This window comes from Anolis sagrei, chromosome X (genome assembly GCF_037176765.1).
Source record: "Anolis sagrei isolate rAnoSag1 chromosome X, rAnoSag1.mat, whole genome shotgun sequence".
In the NCBI taxonomy this organism is placed as follows: Eukaryota; Metazoa; Chordata; class Lepidosauria; order Squamata; family Dactyloidae; genus Anolis; species Anolis sagrei.
Genome location: NC_090034.1, coordinates 63684810 through 63699782, shown reverse-complemented (window position 1 = coordinate 63699782; position 14973 = coordinate 63684810). Strand labels below are relative to the sequence as shown.

The 14973-nt window shown below is 44.4% G+C and overlaps 1 protein-coding gene across 4 annotated transcripts in view; it reads left to right on the top strand.

Moving 5' to 3' along the window:
- Nucleotides 1–14973, top strand: part of HIVEP3 (HIVEP zinc finger 3) — a 182260-nt gene that overhangs the window by 24663 nt on the left and 142624 nt on the right. For 3 of the 4 annotated variants that reach the window (XM_067473637.1, XM_067473639.1, XM_067473635.1), the window contains exon 2: nucleotides 5921–6018. The exons of the other annotated variant lie outside the window; for it this stretch is intronic. The gene's annotated coding sequence lies outside the window, so the exon portion shown is untranslated. The remainder of the gene's footprint in view (nucleotides 1–5920; nucleotides 6019–14973) is intronic. 4 annotated transcript variants of the gene reach the window in all.

The window sequence follows — 14973 nt, the reverse complement described above, 5'->3', positions numbered from 1 at the left end:
AAGCATTCTTTCCTTAAGGGCATGTAGTTTTTCCTAGAAACCCACAAGGTTGTGCTAAATGATCATACACATATTACTTCAGGCAGACTACCAGTTATTACTCCTAAAGAAAGTCAGCAATGTTTTTATTATCATAATTAGAACCCCAGAAAATATATATCTTGTTCTATATTTCCAGTGTTCTGCAGTTGCTGCTGTGGTTTGTCGTATATATTTTGTATTGACAGAGTGCAGGTAATGAACAGAAATTTGCAAGGCAGAAGCACTTCTCATTATGTTGTTTAAAAATATGCCTGACATGGGAAGGACGTCAGAATTTTTTATGGAAAACATTTAGGCACACACATGCAATGCTTTCCTGCTTCTTCCTGTCGCAGCTGAATTGTATCTATCCGCAGGAAAATGTTATATGTCTTAAAATACACAGTGCAGTTTTGTGCTCTGCATCGCTTCTTCTGGAATGTGTCTAAGAAAATAGAAAACCACAGAATGAAAACACAGTTGACCTATCTGGGAGGTGTTTTCATTTTCTAGTTTTCTCTACTTCCTTTCTGAAAATAAAGGAAGCTCCTTTATGTCAAGTCAGACAACTGCTGGTCCTTTTAGCCCAGTTCTGTCTGCACGGATCGGCAGTGGCTGCAGACACAGTGTTTTCTCAATACTTGCTGGAGATGAAATAAAATAAAATAAGATCTGCATAGTCAAAGCCAGGGTATTCCCTGTAGTAACCTACGGATGTGAGAGCTGGACCTTAGGGAAGGCTGAGCGAAGGAAGATCGATGCTTTTGAGCTGTGGTGTTGGAGGAAAGTTCTGAGAGTACCTTGGACTGCGAGAAGATCCAACCAGTCCATCCTCCAGGAAATAAAGCCCGACTACTCACTGGAGGGAAGGATACTAGAGACAAAGTTGAAGTACTTTGGCCACATCATGAGGAGACAGCAAAGTCTAGAGAAGACAATTATGCTGGGGAAAGTAGAAGGTAAAAGGAAGAGGGGCCGACCAAGGGCAAGATGGATGGATGGCATCCTTGAAGTGACTGGACTGACCTTATTTATTATTTATTTATTTCGCGTACTTATACCCCGCCCTTCTCAACCCCCGAGGGGGGACTCAGGGCGGCTTACAAAAGACACATCTCGGTACCTACACAAATACAATAACATATAAAACCAGCAATTAAATCGTCAACAATTAAAACACTTAAAAACAATATATCACACAATCAATAGCCAATCTCAGACACAGCGTTCACCAACTCAGAGTTCATATTTCGTTCCACCATTGTCCAATTCCTATCCATCGTCACAGTCCCTTATTCATCTGCCAGAGTGCCCAAACGCCTGGTCCCATATGCACGTCTTTAATTTCTTTCTGAATGTAAGGAGGGATGTTGCTGATCTGATCTCCCCGGGGAGTGAATTCCATAGGTGAGGGGCCACCACTGAGAAGGCCCTGCTCCTCGTCCCCACCAATCTCACTTGTGACAGAGGCGGGGTCGAGAGCAGGGCCTCCCCAGAAGATCTCAGACTCCGAGATGGGACGTAAAGGGAGATGCGTTTGGACAGACCTTGAAGGAGCTGGGGGTGGTGACGGCCGACAGGGAGCTCTGGCGTGGGCTGGTCCATGAGATCACGAAGAGTCGGAGACGACTGAATGAATGAACAACAACAAGCTGGAGATGTTGGACAGATTTTACAAGCAAACCATATGATTGACCATGAAGTTAAATTTCTCCCTGTAAGGCTTGCCTCCCTTTCCCCTTCATTGCTAAGTTTATCTAGAATTCAATTTGCAACCTCTTGTATTCAAAACAGGCATTGTGCACATATATCATTACTATGCAGTATGTGACTCTCAAGGTGTTATTTGAACTGTAACTTCCATTAGTCCTGAACCAGCATAGGCTGTAGTGACATTATGGACATTTTGGTGGCCCTTGTGCCTGATCAGTTGATTCTCAACACATTCTAGCATTAGGTTAGGTGCATGAAAAGAAAGGAAGGCTCTGCACCTTTAATAGCTGTCCAGAAAGGTGGCATAGGAATAATCTATATCTATATATCTATATTTATCTACATATATCTATATATCTATAATATGAATGTATATACTATATCTATGTTTGTTTGTATGCATTTTTGAAGATGGCTCCAACTTCCAGAAAACACTGTTACTTCTGCCAACAATGGATCTGGACCAGAATTGGCACACAATGCCCTCCATGACCCACTTTAAATCCTGGTGGGGTTTGGGGAGGTGAAATACCTTTACCCACATCCTAACATGGCTGCGAACCCCATCAGGGGAGGTTCTGTCTCCCATGCTTTTTAACATCTACATGAAACCACTGGGAGAGGTCATCCGGAGTTTTTGAGTTAGGTGTCATCTCTACGCAGATGACACACAACTATATTACTCATTTCCACCTAATTCCAAGGAAGCCCCTCGAGTGCTGGACGAGTTCCTGGCCGCTGTGGCTATCTGGATGAGGGAGAACAAGTTGAAGATCAATCCCGACAAGACAGAGGTCCTCCTGGTCGATCGTAAACCGGATCGGGGTATAGGGTGGCAACCTGTGCTGGACGGGGTTACATCCCCCCTGAAGTCACAGGTCCGCAGCTTGGGAGTCCTCTTGGATTCATCACTTATGCTTGAGGCTCAGGCGTCGGCGGTATCCGGGAGGGCTTTTGCACAACTAAGACTTGTGCGCCAGCTGCGACTGTACCTCGCAAAGGCTGATCTGGCCGGGGTGGTCCATGCCTTAGTCACCTCTAGGTTGGATTACTGTAATGCGCTCTACGTGGGGCTGCCCTTGAAAACGGCTCGGAAATTCCAACTTGTTCAACGGGCGGCGGCCAGGATGTTAACTGGCGCCCCTTACAGAGAGAGGTCAACCCTCCTGTTTAAGGAGCTCCATTGTCTGCCGTTTACCTACCGAGCCCAATTCAAGGTGCAGGTGCTTACCTACAAAGCCCTAAACGGTTTGGGACCTGCCTACCTGCGTGACCGCATCTCCGTATATGAACCCACGCGTTCCCTCCGTTCATCCGGAGAGGCCCTGCTCACGATTCCACCTGCGTTGCAGGCTCGTTTGGTGGGGACGATGGACAGGGCCTTCTCTGTGGTTGCCCCCGACTTTGGAACACCCTCCCCAAAGACATTAGACCAGCACCTACGTTGGCAGTCTTTAGGAAGAACTTGAAGACCTGGCTATTCTGATGTGCCTTTCCTGAATAGGATAACCTCCAGCACTACGTCCCAGAAGCACTTTATTAGAGCTTAAGACTCTCTGCACATTGCACTTGCCCAGAATCCCAACATATCACCTCTTACACCCAGCACTTTTTTAACCTGTACCCTTCATTGGCCCGGCCCTGGTTTTATTGCGTAATAGTGTTATGTTTTGTTGTTGTTATTGCTTATATTTTTAATTTGCTAGCATTGTATTGTCTGTTGTTGTTGTTGTTGTGGCCTTGGCCTTTGTAAGCCGCATCGAGTCCTTCAGGAGATGCTAGCGGGGTACAAATAAAGTTTAATAATAATAATAATAATAATAATAATAATAATAATAATGAAGGACTTGTAAATGAGGCACCACTTTGAAAAATGGACTGTTGCTAATCACGCCGATCCTGTCTTAGCAAATGCACTCTCCAGAGGTTATTAGTAAGAGGAGCCCCTGTATAAGCCAATGACTTTGAGAAAACCTCAGGCAGGTGAGAAGGACCCAGGAAGAACTGGATCCTGAATGAGGGACATGTATGTTGCTGTGTGTGTGTGTGCGCACAGAGGAAAGATGCTGCCTGCAATGATTCTTTACTGTGTGCTCTGAGGAAGGCCAGCTAACTTCTCAAATTAGGACCACACATGGGGTCAAGCAGGGCTGCACACTGGCTCCTACTTTGTTCAACATATTTCCGTATGATTTACCCCAGGCTTTAGCATTGGTGAATGGTCATAGTCCCCAAGCTCCATTCTACACATGTTCCCTTACTCTTATATGCAGATGATGCTGTGTTATTGTCCTTATCTAGTATCGGCCTTAAACGCTTAATTCATTGTTTTGCCAATTACCCTGAAATAAATAGACTGGAAATTAGCTATGTTAAATCCAAACTTCTCATTTTTGCCAGAAAGTGGAAGCCCATGTTTTGGCAGATCAGGGGCCACAAAATTGAACAGGTCAAATCTGGAATATTGTGTCCAATTCTGGGCACCACAATTCAAGAGAGATATTGACAAGCTGGAATGTGTCCAGAGGAGGGCAACTAAAATGATCAAGGATCTGGAGAACAAGCCCTATGAGGAGCGGCTTAGGGAACTGGGCATGTTTAGCCTGAAGAAGAGAAGGCTGAGAGGAGATATGATAGCCATGTATAAATATGTGAGAGGAAGCCACAGGGAGGAGGGAGCAAGCTTGTTTTCTGCTTCCTTGGAGACTAGGACGCGGAACAATGGCTTCAAACTACAAGAGAGGAGATTCCATCTGAACATTAGGAAGAACTTCCTGACTGTGAGAGCCGTTCAGCAGTGGAACTCTCTGCCCCAGAGTGTGGTGGAGGCTCCTTCTTTGGAAGCTTTTAAGCAGAGGCTGGATGGCCATCTGTCAGGGGTGATTTGAGTGCGGTATTCCTGCTTCTTGGCAGGGGGTTGGACTGGATGGCCCATGAGGTCTCTTCCAACTCTTTGATTCTATGATTCTATGATTCTAAATACTTTTGATACCTCGGTATTTGCTATAGATATAACCTGCCGTGGCTCTCACAGCGACAAGCAATCATGGCTTCTGCACATACCAACATTGCAGCAAAATATTGTTTCTTCTACAGTAAGGGTAATCAATATATTTCTGGAGCCCTCAATGGTTTTGTGGCTAGGATTGGTTCTCTGTTGCTGAAAGGCTATTCCCCATTTGGATTTCTGCAATCAATAAGTCATTTAATACACCACATTGCAAGTTTCTCTGGAAACTAATGGGGCTTCCTAAATGTGTGTCTTATGCCGTTCTAAGCATTGAGACAAGTCAAACCACTCTTTAAACCTGAACATGGATGAGAGTTATATAATCCTGGCTGCATATACATTTTCATAGAATCATAGAATCATAGAATCAAAGAGTTGGAAGAGACCTCATGGGTCATCCAGTCCAACCCCCTGCCAAGAAGCAGGAATATTGTATTCAAATCACCCCTGACAGATGGCCATCCAGCCTCTGTTTAAAAGCTTCCAAAGAAGGAGCCTCCACCACACTCCGGGGCAGAGAGTTCCACTGCTGAACGGCTCTCACAGTCAGGAAGTTCTTCCTCATGTTCAGATGGAATCTCCTCTCTTGTAGTTTGAAGCCATTGTTCCGCGTCCTAGTCTCCAAGGAAGCAGAAAACAAGCTTGCTCCCTCCTCCCTGTGGCTTCCTCTCACATATTTATACATGGCTAAAAGCAGACCCCGATAGCTATATTCCCTCTCTGTTATCAGATCATTTTATTTCAGAATGGTATTCTTTGATTCTCAGAAAGATCGAAGCAATTGACCTGCCTTTGGAAGCACTCTTAATGCTTGCAAACGTGGAAGCCTGCAAGTCAGTCAAGAGCAGACTTTTGGATCTTGACTTCCATAACCTGACTCTTGCAGCAAAGACGGTTTTTGTTCCTCTACCACATCATTCCTCCCATGCGATTGTGGCATCATGGCAGCATATCTTCTCATTTTGATTAATCCCACCCAGAGGAGAGCTTTGGCCTCCTGCAAGATGAAATGTGTTGCCATCATAGGCTCTTTGGGTGGGAGTTATAAAAAAAGTGGCACGTTTAAAAAGGGTCTGTTCTTGTGACTTGGTCTCTGTTGAAACATTCTCTTTTTGTTTGCCCAAATATAATAATATTATATGTGATGAAATACAGGAATTCCATTTTTTTTCACAGTGTTCCCAATGGCAAAGGTGTGATAAAATACCATATCTTCTGAACAACTCTGATGCATTCTTTTGTGAGACTGCTGCAAATTTTATCCTTAAGATAAGGTATGTTTTTTTTTTATCTGTGATTTCCTCTTGTTGTATATACCAGTGTTGATTAGATTGAAAGTGCTGCCTTACCATTGTTTGTGCAAATGTAACAAACCCTTAAGAAGTGTTCCAGGGCCAGATCAACTACACCCCAGAGTATTGAAGGAACTAGCGGAAGTCATTTCGGAACCATTGGCAACCATCTTTGAGAGTTCTTGGAGAACGGGAGAAGTTCCAGCAGATTGGAGGAGGGCCAATGTGGTCCCAATCTTCAAGAAGGGAAAAAAGGATGACCCAAACAACTACCGTCCGGTCAGTCTCACGTCGATACCGGGCAAGATTCTGGAAAAAATAGTTAAGGAAGCGGTCTGCAAACACTTAGAAACAAATGCGGTCATCGCTAATAGTCAACATGGATTTATCAAAAACAAGTCATGCCAGACTAATCTGATCTCTTTCTTCGATAGAGCTACAAGCTGGGTAGATGCGGGGAATGCCGTGGATGTAGCGTACCTGGATTTCAGTAAGGCCTTCGACAAGGTCCCCCATGACCTTCTGGCAAGGAAACTAGTCCAATGTGGGCTAGGCAAAACTATGGTGAGGTGGATCTGTAATTGGTTAAGTGGACGAACACAGAGAGTGCTCACGAATGCTTCCTCTTCATCTTGGAAAGAAGTGACAAGTGGAGTGCCGCAGGGTTCCGTCCTGGGCCCGGTCCTATTCAACATCTTTATTAACGACTTAGATGAAGGGTTAGAAGGCATGATCATCAAGTTTGCAGACGACACCAAATTGGGAGGGATAGCCAATACTCCAGAGGACAGGAGCAGAATTCAAAACGATCTTGACAGATTAGAGAGATGGGCCAAAACTAACAAAATGAAGTTCAACAGTGACAAATGCAAGATACTCCACTTTGGCAGGAAAAACGAAATGCAAAGATACAGAATGGGTGACGCCTGGCTCGAGAGCAGTACGTGTGAAAAAGATCTTGGAGTCCTCGTGGACAACAAGTTAAACATGAGCCAACAATGTGATGTGGCGGCAAAAAAAGCCAATGGGATTTTGACCTGCATCAATAGGAGCATAGTGTCTAGATCTAAGGAAGTAATGCTACCCCTCTATTCTGCTTTGGTTAGACCACATCTGGAATATTGTGTCCAATTCTGGGCACCACAATTCAAGAGAGATATTGACAAGCTGGAATGTGTCCAGAGGAGGGCGACTAAAATGATCAAGGGTCTGGAGAACAAGCCCTATGAGGAGCGGCTTAGGGAACTGGGCATGTTTAGCCTGAAGAAGAGAAGGCTGAGAGGAGATATGATAGCCATGTATAAATATGTGAGAGGAAGCCACAGGGAGGAGGGAGCAAGCTTGTTTTCTGCTTCCTTGGAGACTAGGACGCGGAACAATGGCTTCAAACTACAAGAGAGGAGATTCCATCTGAACATTAGGAAGAACTTCCTGACTGTGAGAGCCGTTCAGCAGTGGAACTCTCTGCCCCGGAGTGTGGTGGAGGCTCCTTCTTTGGAAGCTTTTAAGCAGAGGCTGGATGGCCATTTGTCAGGGGTGATTTGAATGCAATGTTCCTGCTTCTTGGCAGGGGGTTGGACTGGATGGCCCATGAGGTCTCTTCCAACTCTTTGATTCTATGATTCTATGATTCTATGATTCTAAGGGAAAGATGTTTAATTTGCAGAGATACATCAGTAAACTACAGAGTCTTTACCCATCCAGTATCTTTATACCATTACCATTTTTGTTAGAATACCAGCACGATTTCACAGGCTTCATTGACATTGTAGAATGCTTTATTTAAAAGGATCTATTTTAACTTGGGGAGTCTCAAGAGTTTCAGAGGAGTGGAAGCTCTCTTTTAAGAAATTTCAAAGCATAGCCGCATCCTGACTCAAAGACATGTTAAAGGTTGATGGGTCGATGAAGATGCAAAATGAGCAAAGGTGCACTTTAGAAGAAATAAGAGGATTGTTTCTGATATGGATTCTCAATAGCAGGCAGATTTGGTAGATATGCAACATTTAAAAGAGGATACTTTAATGGCGGTAGATATTTTGCCTGCATATGCATGGCCTGCACCTTTGAAAGATTTTTATTATTTTATTTATTTATTATTTAAACTTACATGCCGCCACTCCCCTGGGGCTCGGAGCGGCTTACAAGAATAGCTAAAATCTAACAAAATTTAAAAGCAATTTAAAACAATTTAAAAACAACAATATCAAACATTAAAAGCCTGTCAAAACAGGTATGTCTTACATGCCCTGCGGAAAGCTGGTAAGTCCCGCAAGGCACGGACTTCAGGTGGCAGAGTATTCCAGAGTGATGGTGCCACTGCTGTAAAGGCTCTGCGTCTGGTTGTTGTTAGACGCAAGGTCTTGACACTGGGGACTTACAATAGATCTTGGTCCTCAGAACGGAGGGATCTCTGGGGTTGGTAGGGGGTGAGGTGGTCCCTCAGATGCATCGGCCCCAGACCATGCAAGGCCTTAAAGGTGAGTACCATCACTTTGAAAGTGATCCGGTGCTCAATTGGTAACCAGTGCAGCTGTAGTAAGATTGGTGTTATGTGGCATCTCATCGGAATTCCCGCAAGAAGCCGAGCAGCTGCATTTTGTACCAACTTGAGCTTCCGGATCACCGACAGAGGAAGGCCAATGTAGAGGGTGTTACAGTAGTCCAGTCTTGAGATGACCATGGCCTGGATAACCGTAGCTAGGTCGTCCCTGGACAGGTAGGGGCCAGCCGTCTAGCCTGCCGCAGATGAAAGAAGGCGGTTCTGCTAACGGCGGAGACCTGGGCCTCCATCGTCAGCAGAGGGTCCAAAAGGACTCCCAGACTCTTTACCAATGATGACGGGCGTAGCACCTCGCCATCCAGGGTAGGCAGCTGGATGTCCCCACTGCTCGTTCGACCCAGCCATAGGATCTCCGTCTTTGCTGGATTCATCCTCAACCTGATGGGCACCACAGTAATCAGGGCCTTCAGTACTGTTTTCAGGGGAGAGTAAGTCCTCACAATTTGTAAGCAAAGAGGTTGCCTTTTTAAGGGTTAACAATTATATAGACTTGTATGAAACATGAGTTCACCATTCTTATGTCTATACATTTCCCCCCTTCCTTTATTTCCTTCTGTTCCCATGCCCCCCTTCTCCAGAGCCGTCTCTTCTTCTAAAATCCCACCCAAAGTGCCGTTCTTTCCATGGAGGTAAATCCCCATATTCTTTTCCCAATACTATTTCTAAAAACCTTCTCCAGATACTTTCAAAGTCATTTTCCCACATAGTCCCTTCTTTAAATTTGACGTTAGTTTATCATTCAACGCCATTCTCCAGGCTTCTTTATACCAGTCATCATTTCCCCCTTCCAATATTTTGCTATTAATAATCTAGCTGACGTTAATAGCATATCTATTAAAAAATTTCCCTCTTATCTTTCCCTTCATCTCTTTTTTAATTGATTGCAATATTTCTGCCGGGTTCCTTCTAATTTCTATATTCATAATATTTTCTATGTCCCTTATAACAATTTCTCAAAAATCTTGTACATATTTACAATCCCAGCAGATATGCATATAAGAGGTTGCATTTGTAAAGAAGGAAAGCTGAATGTGCGTGTTGGGTCTGTGTCAAGACCCAGAAGCCTCAAGAAGGCCAAACACAGTATAAAAGATCCAAACAAAGGTTTATTAAACACAAAAAAGGCTTAGAGACACTCAACTCAGTGCCTCTAGCACAAACTAAGAGTCTATAGCAATCACTAAGCAAAAAACCCAATTTAAATATAATCTGGATTATACCGGAGTATAATCTGGGATAACAAAAAGTTACAGCAATCTGCTTGAAATTCAAAATGGTCCAAAAAGCACAAGAAAACAAGGTGCAAAATTGAAGTCCAAAAACAGTCCGAAGTCCAGGCACGTCCAAAATGAGATGAAGCAGTCCAAATAACGAAGTCGTCGTCAAAACACAGTCCAGAGTCAAAGGGGAGGTTGAAGTCAGCACTTACGGAGTTTCAGCCAGAAGACACGGAAACACGGAGATCTGTAGTCCAAGGACCCAAACTTGAGAGTAATGGCAGTAACAAAGATCCAATCCAGTTAGACACTTTGCCTTCTGCAAAGACCCATTGAAAACAAACCAACTTATATCCTATAATTCCTCATCAGAGGATGAACTGCTCCCCACCCTTTTATCATCACTTTCAACTGCCCCATTCCCTGCAACTGAGCAATGCCTCTCATCTCTCCACCTTTGCCAGTGTCTTTCAAGACTTAGGTCTTCCCAAGTGTTCCCTGATTGCCAGTCCTCTGCAAACCCCTCAAAGTCATCACTGGATGTAGGCTGAGTACAGATGTTCCTAATCTCCTGCACACGGGTCCAGTCTAAAGCATCCTCCTCCCCATCGTCACTCCCAGTCCCATCACTCCTTTCAAAACCCACAAAGTCTTCATCTTCTGTTGGAGCGCTAAGTATATCACGGATTGTTCTCAAGTAGCCCGCTTTACTCCCCGCTTTCCTCTCCTTCCCCCATTTCACAATCTGAGAAACCCTCAAAAGACTCAGAATCACTTGGAGCCATGAATATGTCTCTTATCCACTTTCGCTGCTGCTCTTCCTCCAACACCTGCGCAGCCCTCTTCTCCCTTCTACCAGTAGTAGTAATGTTACTATCACACTGTACTACAACAGTCTGCTTGTGCCCTGATTCATGACAGCCTTAAGTTAGTGAATGAGGCCAGATGAGAACCACATGGGACTAAGACTGGGGTGAGAGGAGGCAGGTGAGAGATAATAGTAATAATAATAATAATAATAATAATAATAATAATCTTTATTTATATCCCGCTTTTCTCCACAAAGGGACCCAAAGTGGCTTCCAACATGTTAAAATACAATAAAGTGCAAAACAAAATCATCAACAGTCAAAGGCATAGGTATAAACATAATGAATCCCGAGGGCTGCCTTGGATTTTACTTATTTATTAATTATTTATTATTTAAACTTATATGCCGCCACTCCCCTGGGGCTTGGAGCGGCTTACAAGAATAGCTAAAATCTAACAAAGTTTAAAAGCAATTTAGAACAATTTAAAAACAACAGGATGCCATGGCTAAGCTGCAGGAAGAACTGGGTCACCAGTTGGGCAAACTGGGATCTACAGAGCCTAGAGGCTACCACAGGCACGGGCCAACCTGCACCCCTCCAGATGTTTTGGACTCTAACTCCCATAATTCCTAACAGCCTATCTAAAAATGCCAATAAATATTATCAAATGCCTTCTCTGCATCCAATAATATCAACAGTCCTTTTCAGGGCCATGGCCAGAGGTGTGTGAGGGGGGTTAAGGGTTCTAACCCCCACTCCCCCGAAAAGGTTCTAACCCCCCCCCCCCCTTGAGTAAAACCTGGTTTACTCAAGAATTTTAACTGGTTAACCAAGTTATGAGTAAATCAGGTTTCTTGTTTAACCTGACACATTTCAGGGCAGGGTTAAACTTTTAACACCCTCCCCCCCCCCCCCGGCTACTGCCCTGCTCTTTTGGTCTTTATGCCCCTGTAGATATTCTATAGCATTCGATATCATATATTCCAGGCACAGGCCAACTTCAGCCTTCCCTCCAGGTGTTTTGGACTTCAACTCCACCATTCCGAACAGCCGGTATCTACCTATCGACTGTTAGGCTGTTAGGAATGGTGGGAGTTGAAGTCCAAAACACCTGGAGGATGGCTGAAGTTGGCCTGTGTCTGGGCTACCACCTCCCTGGGGCTCCAGGTTTTTCTGGGCCTTTTCATGCAGTTGGGTTTATATGATTCTTATGCACTGTCGAATTTAATGTACAAACCTAAAGCTCTGCTGATCACTTCCTCTCTGTTTCCCCTATCTTCTTTCAATCCTTTGAAACTGTTTTTGTGAGAATATCATGGGAGACCTCATTAAAGTCCTTGCTGAAACCAAACTCTCTCTATAGCTGCAGCACCAGCTCCTGGAGCTCGGTGCACAACATACAGGAGTTCAGTGCACAACAAACTGGTTAGGTGGTGCTCACCAATGGCTCCTCTTCATGCTGGAGTGACGTACCGGTGGGGCGCTGCTGTGTTCTGTCCTGGGCTCAGTGCTACTCCACATTTTTATCAATGCTACCCCTCTATTCTGCTTTGGTTAGACCACACCTGGAATATTGTGTCCAATTCTGGGCACCACAATTCAAGAGAGACATTGACAAGCTGGAATGTGTCCAGAGGAGGGCGACTACAATGATTAAGGGTCTGGAGAACAAGCCCTATGAGGAGCAGCTTAAGGAGCTGGGCATGTTTAGGCTGAAGAAGAGAAGGCTGAGAGGAGATATGATAGCCATGTATAAATATGTGAGAGGAAGTCACAGGGAGGAGGGAGCAAGCTTGTTTTCTGCTTCCCTGGAGACTAGGACGCGGAACAGTGGCTTCAAACTACAAGAGATGAGATTCCATCTGAACATGAGGAAGAACTTTCTGACTATGAGAGCCGTTCAGCAGTGGAACTCTCTGCCCTGGAGTGTGGTGGAAGCTCCTTCTTTGGAAGCTTTTAAATAGAGGCTGGATGGCCATCTGTCAGAGGTGCTTTGAATGCAGTATTCCTGCTTCTTGGCAGGGGGTTGGGACTGGATGGCCCATGAGGTCTCTTCCAACTCTTTGATTCTATGATTCTATGATTGATTATAGGAAAGCTGGAAGCTTGTCCAAAATAGTGACTAAAAGGGCTAAAGGTCAGGAAACAATTGATCCCTCTAAAGAAGAAGTAGCTGAGGAAGTTGGGGGTGTTTGGCTGAGAGAAGGGAAAGCTAAGAGTCGACATGATAGCCATGTTTAAATATGTGAAAGGAATATTGAGGAAGGAACAGGCTTGTTTTCTGCTGCTGTGGAGACTAGGACACAACGCAGGAATGGATTCAAGCTCCAGAAAAGGAGATTCTACCTAAACTTTAGGAAAAAGTGTGGATGGTGAGTGTTGTTGGCTTGGGTGGAGTGTTTTTCTTTGGAGATTTTTGTAAAATGGGGGCATGGCAGAAGGGGGTTAGGTTGAGGGCTCATGCAACACTATGATTGTATGATTCTAGAATATTTGACAATTACTCACATAGCTAGAATTCTTCCACTCTTCTTTGTTTCTGAAGAGATAATGGCATATGTTTCTTCAGTACTTTCCAGCATGTAGGGCTGTGAGTGATGGAGGAGTAGACACTGCCTATATTCTCCCAAAACATATCATCTGGGTTGATTTTTTTAGCATTGACTCCTACGTGAATCAATAAATGTGCTTCTCAGGGATAAAACAAGGCACAGTTGTTCTTTGCTAAGATGCGGGATTTAATGCTGTTTGATGTATTGTCTAAGGCTTTCATGGCTGGAATCACTGGGTTGTTGTAGGTTTTTTCGGGCTATATGGCCATGGTCTAGAGGCATTCTTTCCTGACGTTTCGCCTGCATCTATGGCAAGCATCCTCAAAGGTAGTGAGGTCTGTTGGAACTAGGAAAAAGGGTTTATATATCTGGGGAATGACCAGGGTAAGACAAAGGACTCTTGTCTGCTGGAGCTAGGTGTGAATGTTTCAACTGACCACCTTGATTAGCATATAATGGCCTGACAGTGCCTGGAGCAAACTTTTGTTGAGATGTGATTAGATGTCCTTGTTCGTTTCCTCTCTGTTGTTGTGCTGTTGTAATTTTCGAGTTTTTAAATACTGGTAGCCAGATTTTGTTCATTTTCATGGTTTCCTCCTTTCTGTTGAAATTGTCCACATGCTTGTGTATTTCAATGGCTTCTCTCTGTAGTCTGACATGGTGGTTGTGAGAGTGGTCCAGAACTCCTGTGTTCTCAGATAAACTGCTGTGTCCAGGTTGGTTCATCAGGTGCTCTGCTATGGCTGACTTCTCTGGTTGAAGTAGTCTGCAGTGCCTTTCATGTTCCTTGATTCGTGTTTGGGCAATGCTGCGTTTGGTGGTCCCTATGTAGACTTGTCCACAGCTGCATGGTATACGGTAGACTCCTGCAGAGGATCCCTCTTGTCCTTTGCTGAACGTAGCATTTGTTGGATTTTCTTGGTGGGTTTGTAGATTGTTTGTATGTTGTGTTTCCTCATCAGTTTCCCTCTGCGGTCAGTGGTTCCCTTGATGTATGGCAAGAATACTTTTCCTCTGGGTGGATCTTCATCTTTACTCTCGTGGCTTGTTCTTGGTCTTGCAGCTCTTCTGATGTCTGAGGTGGAGTATCCATTGGCCTGTAGAGCCCAGTTGAGGTGGTTCAGTTCATCTTGAAGGAGGTGGTGTTCGCAGATTCGTTTTGCACAATCCGCCAAGGCTTTAATGGTGCTTCTTTTTTTGACTTGGGTGATGGTTGGAGTTTTTATGTAGATATCTATCTGTGTGTGTGGGTTTTCTGTAAACGGTGTGACCCAATTGTTGATCTGGTTTGCGGATGACTAGGACATCTAGAAAAGGCAGTCTTCCTTCATTTTCTTTTTCCATGGTGAACTGGATGTTTGGGTGGATGCTGTTAAGATGGTCCAGGAACCTGTTTAGTTCTTCTTCTCCATGGCTCCAAATGGTGAAAGTGTCATCCACATATCTGAACCATATAGTGGGCTTTTTTGTTGCTGTTTCTCTAACTCTAAAATTACAACAGCACAACAACAGAGGGGAAACAAACAAGGACATCTAATCACCTCTCAACAAGTTTGCTCTAGGCACTGTCAGGCCATTATATGCTAATCAAGGTGGTCAGTTGAAACATTCACACCTAGCTCCAGCAGACAAGAGTCCTTTGTCTCACCCTGGTCATTCCACATATATATAAACCCTTTTTCCTAGTTCCAACAGACCTCGCTACCTCTGAGGATGCTTGCCATAGATGCAGGCGAAACATCAGGAGAGAATGCCTCTAGACCATGGCCATATAGCCCGAAAAAAACTGACAA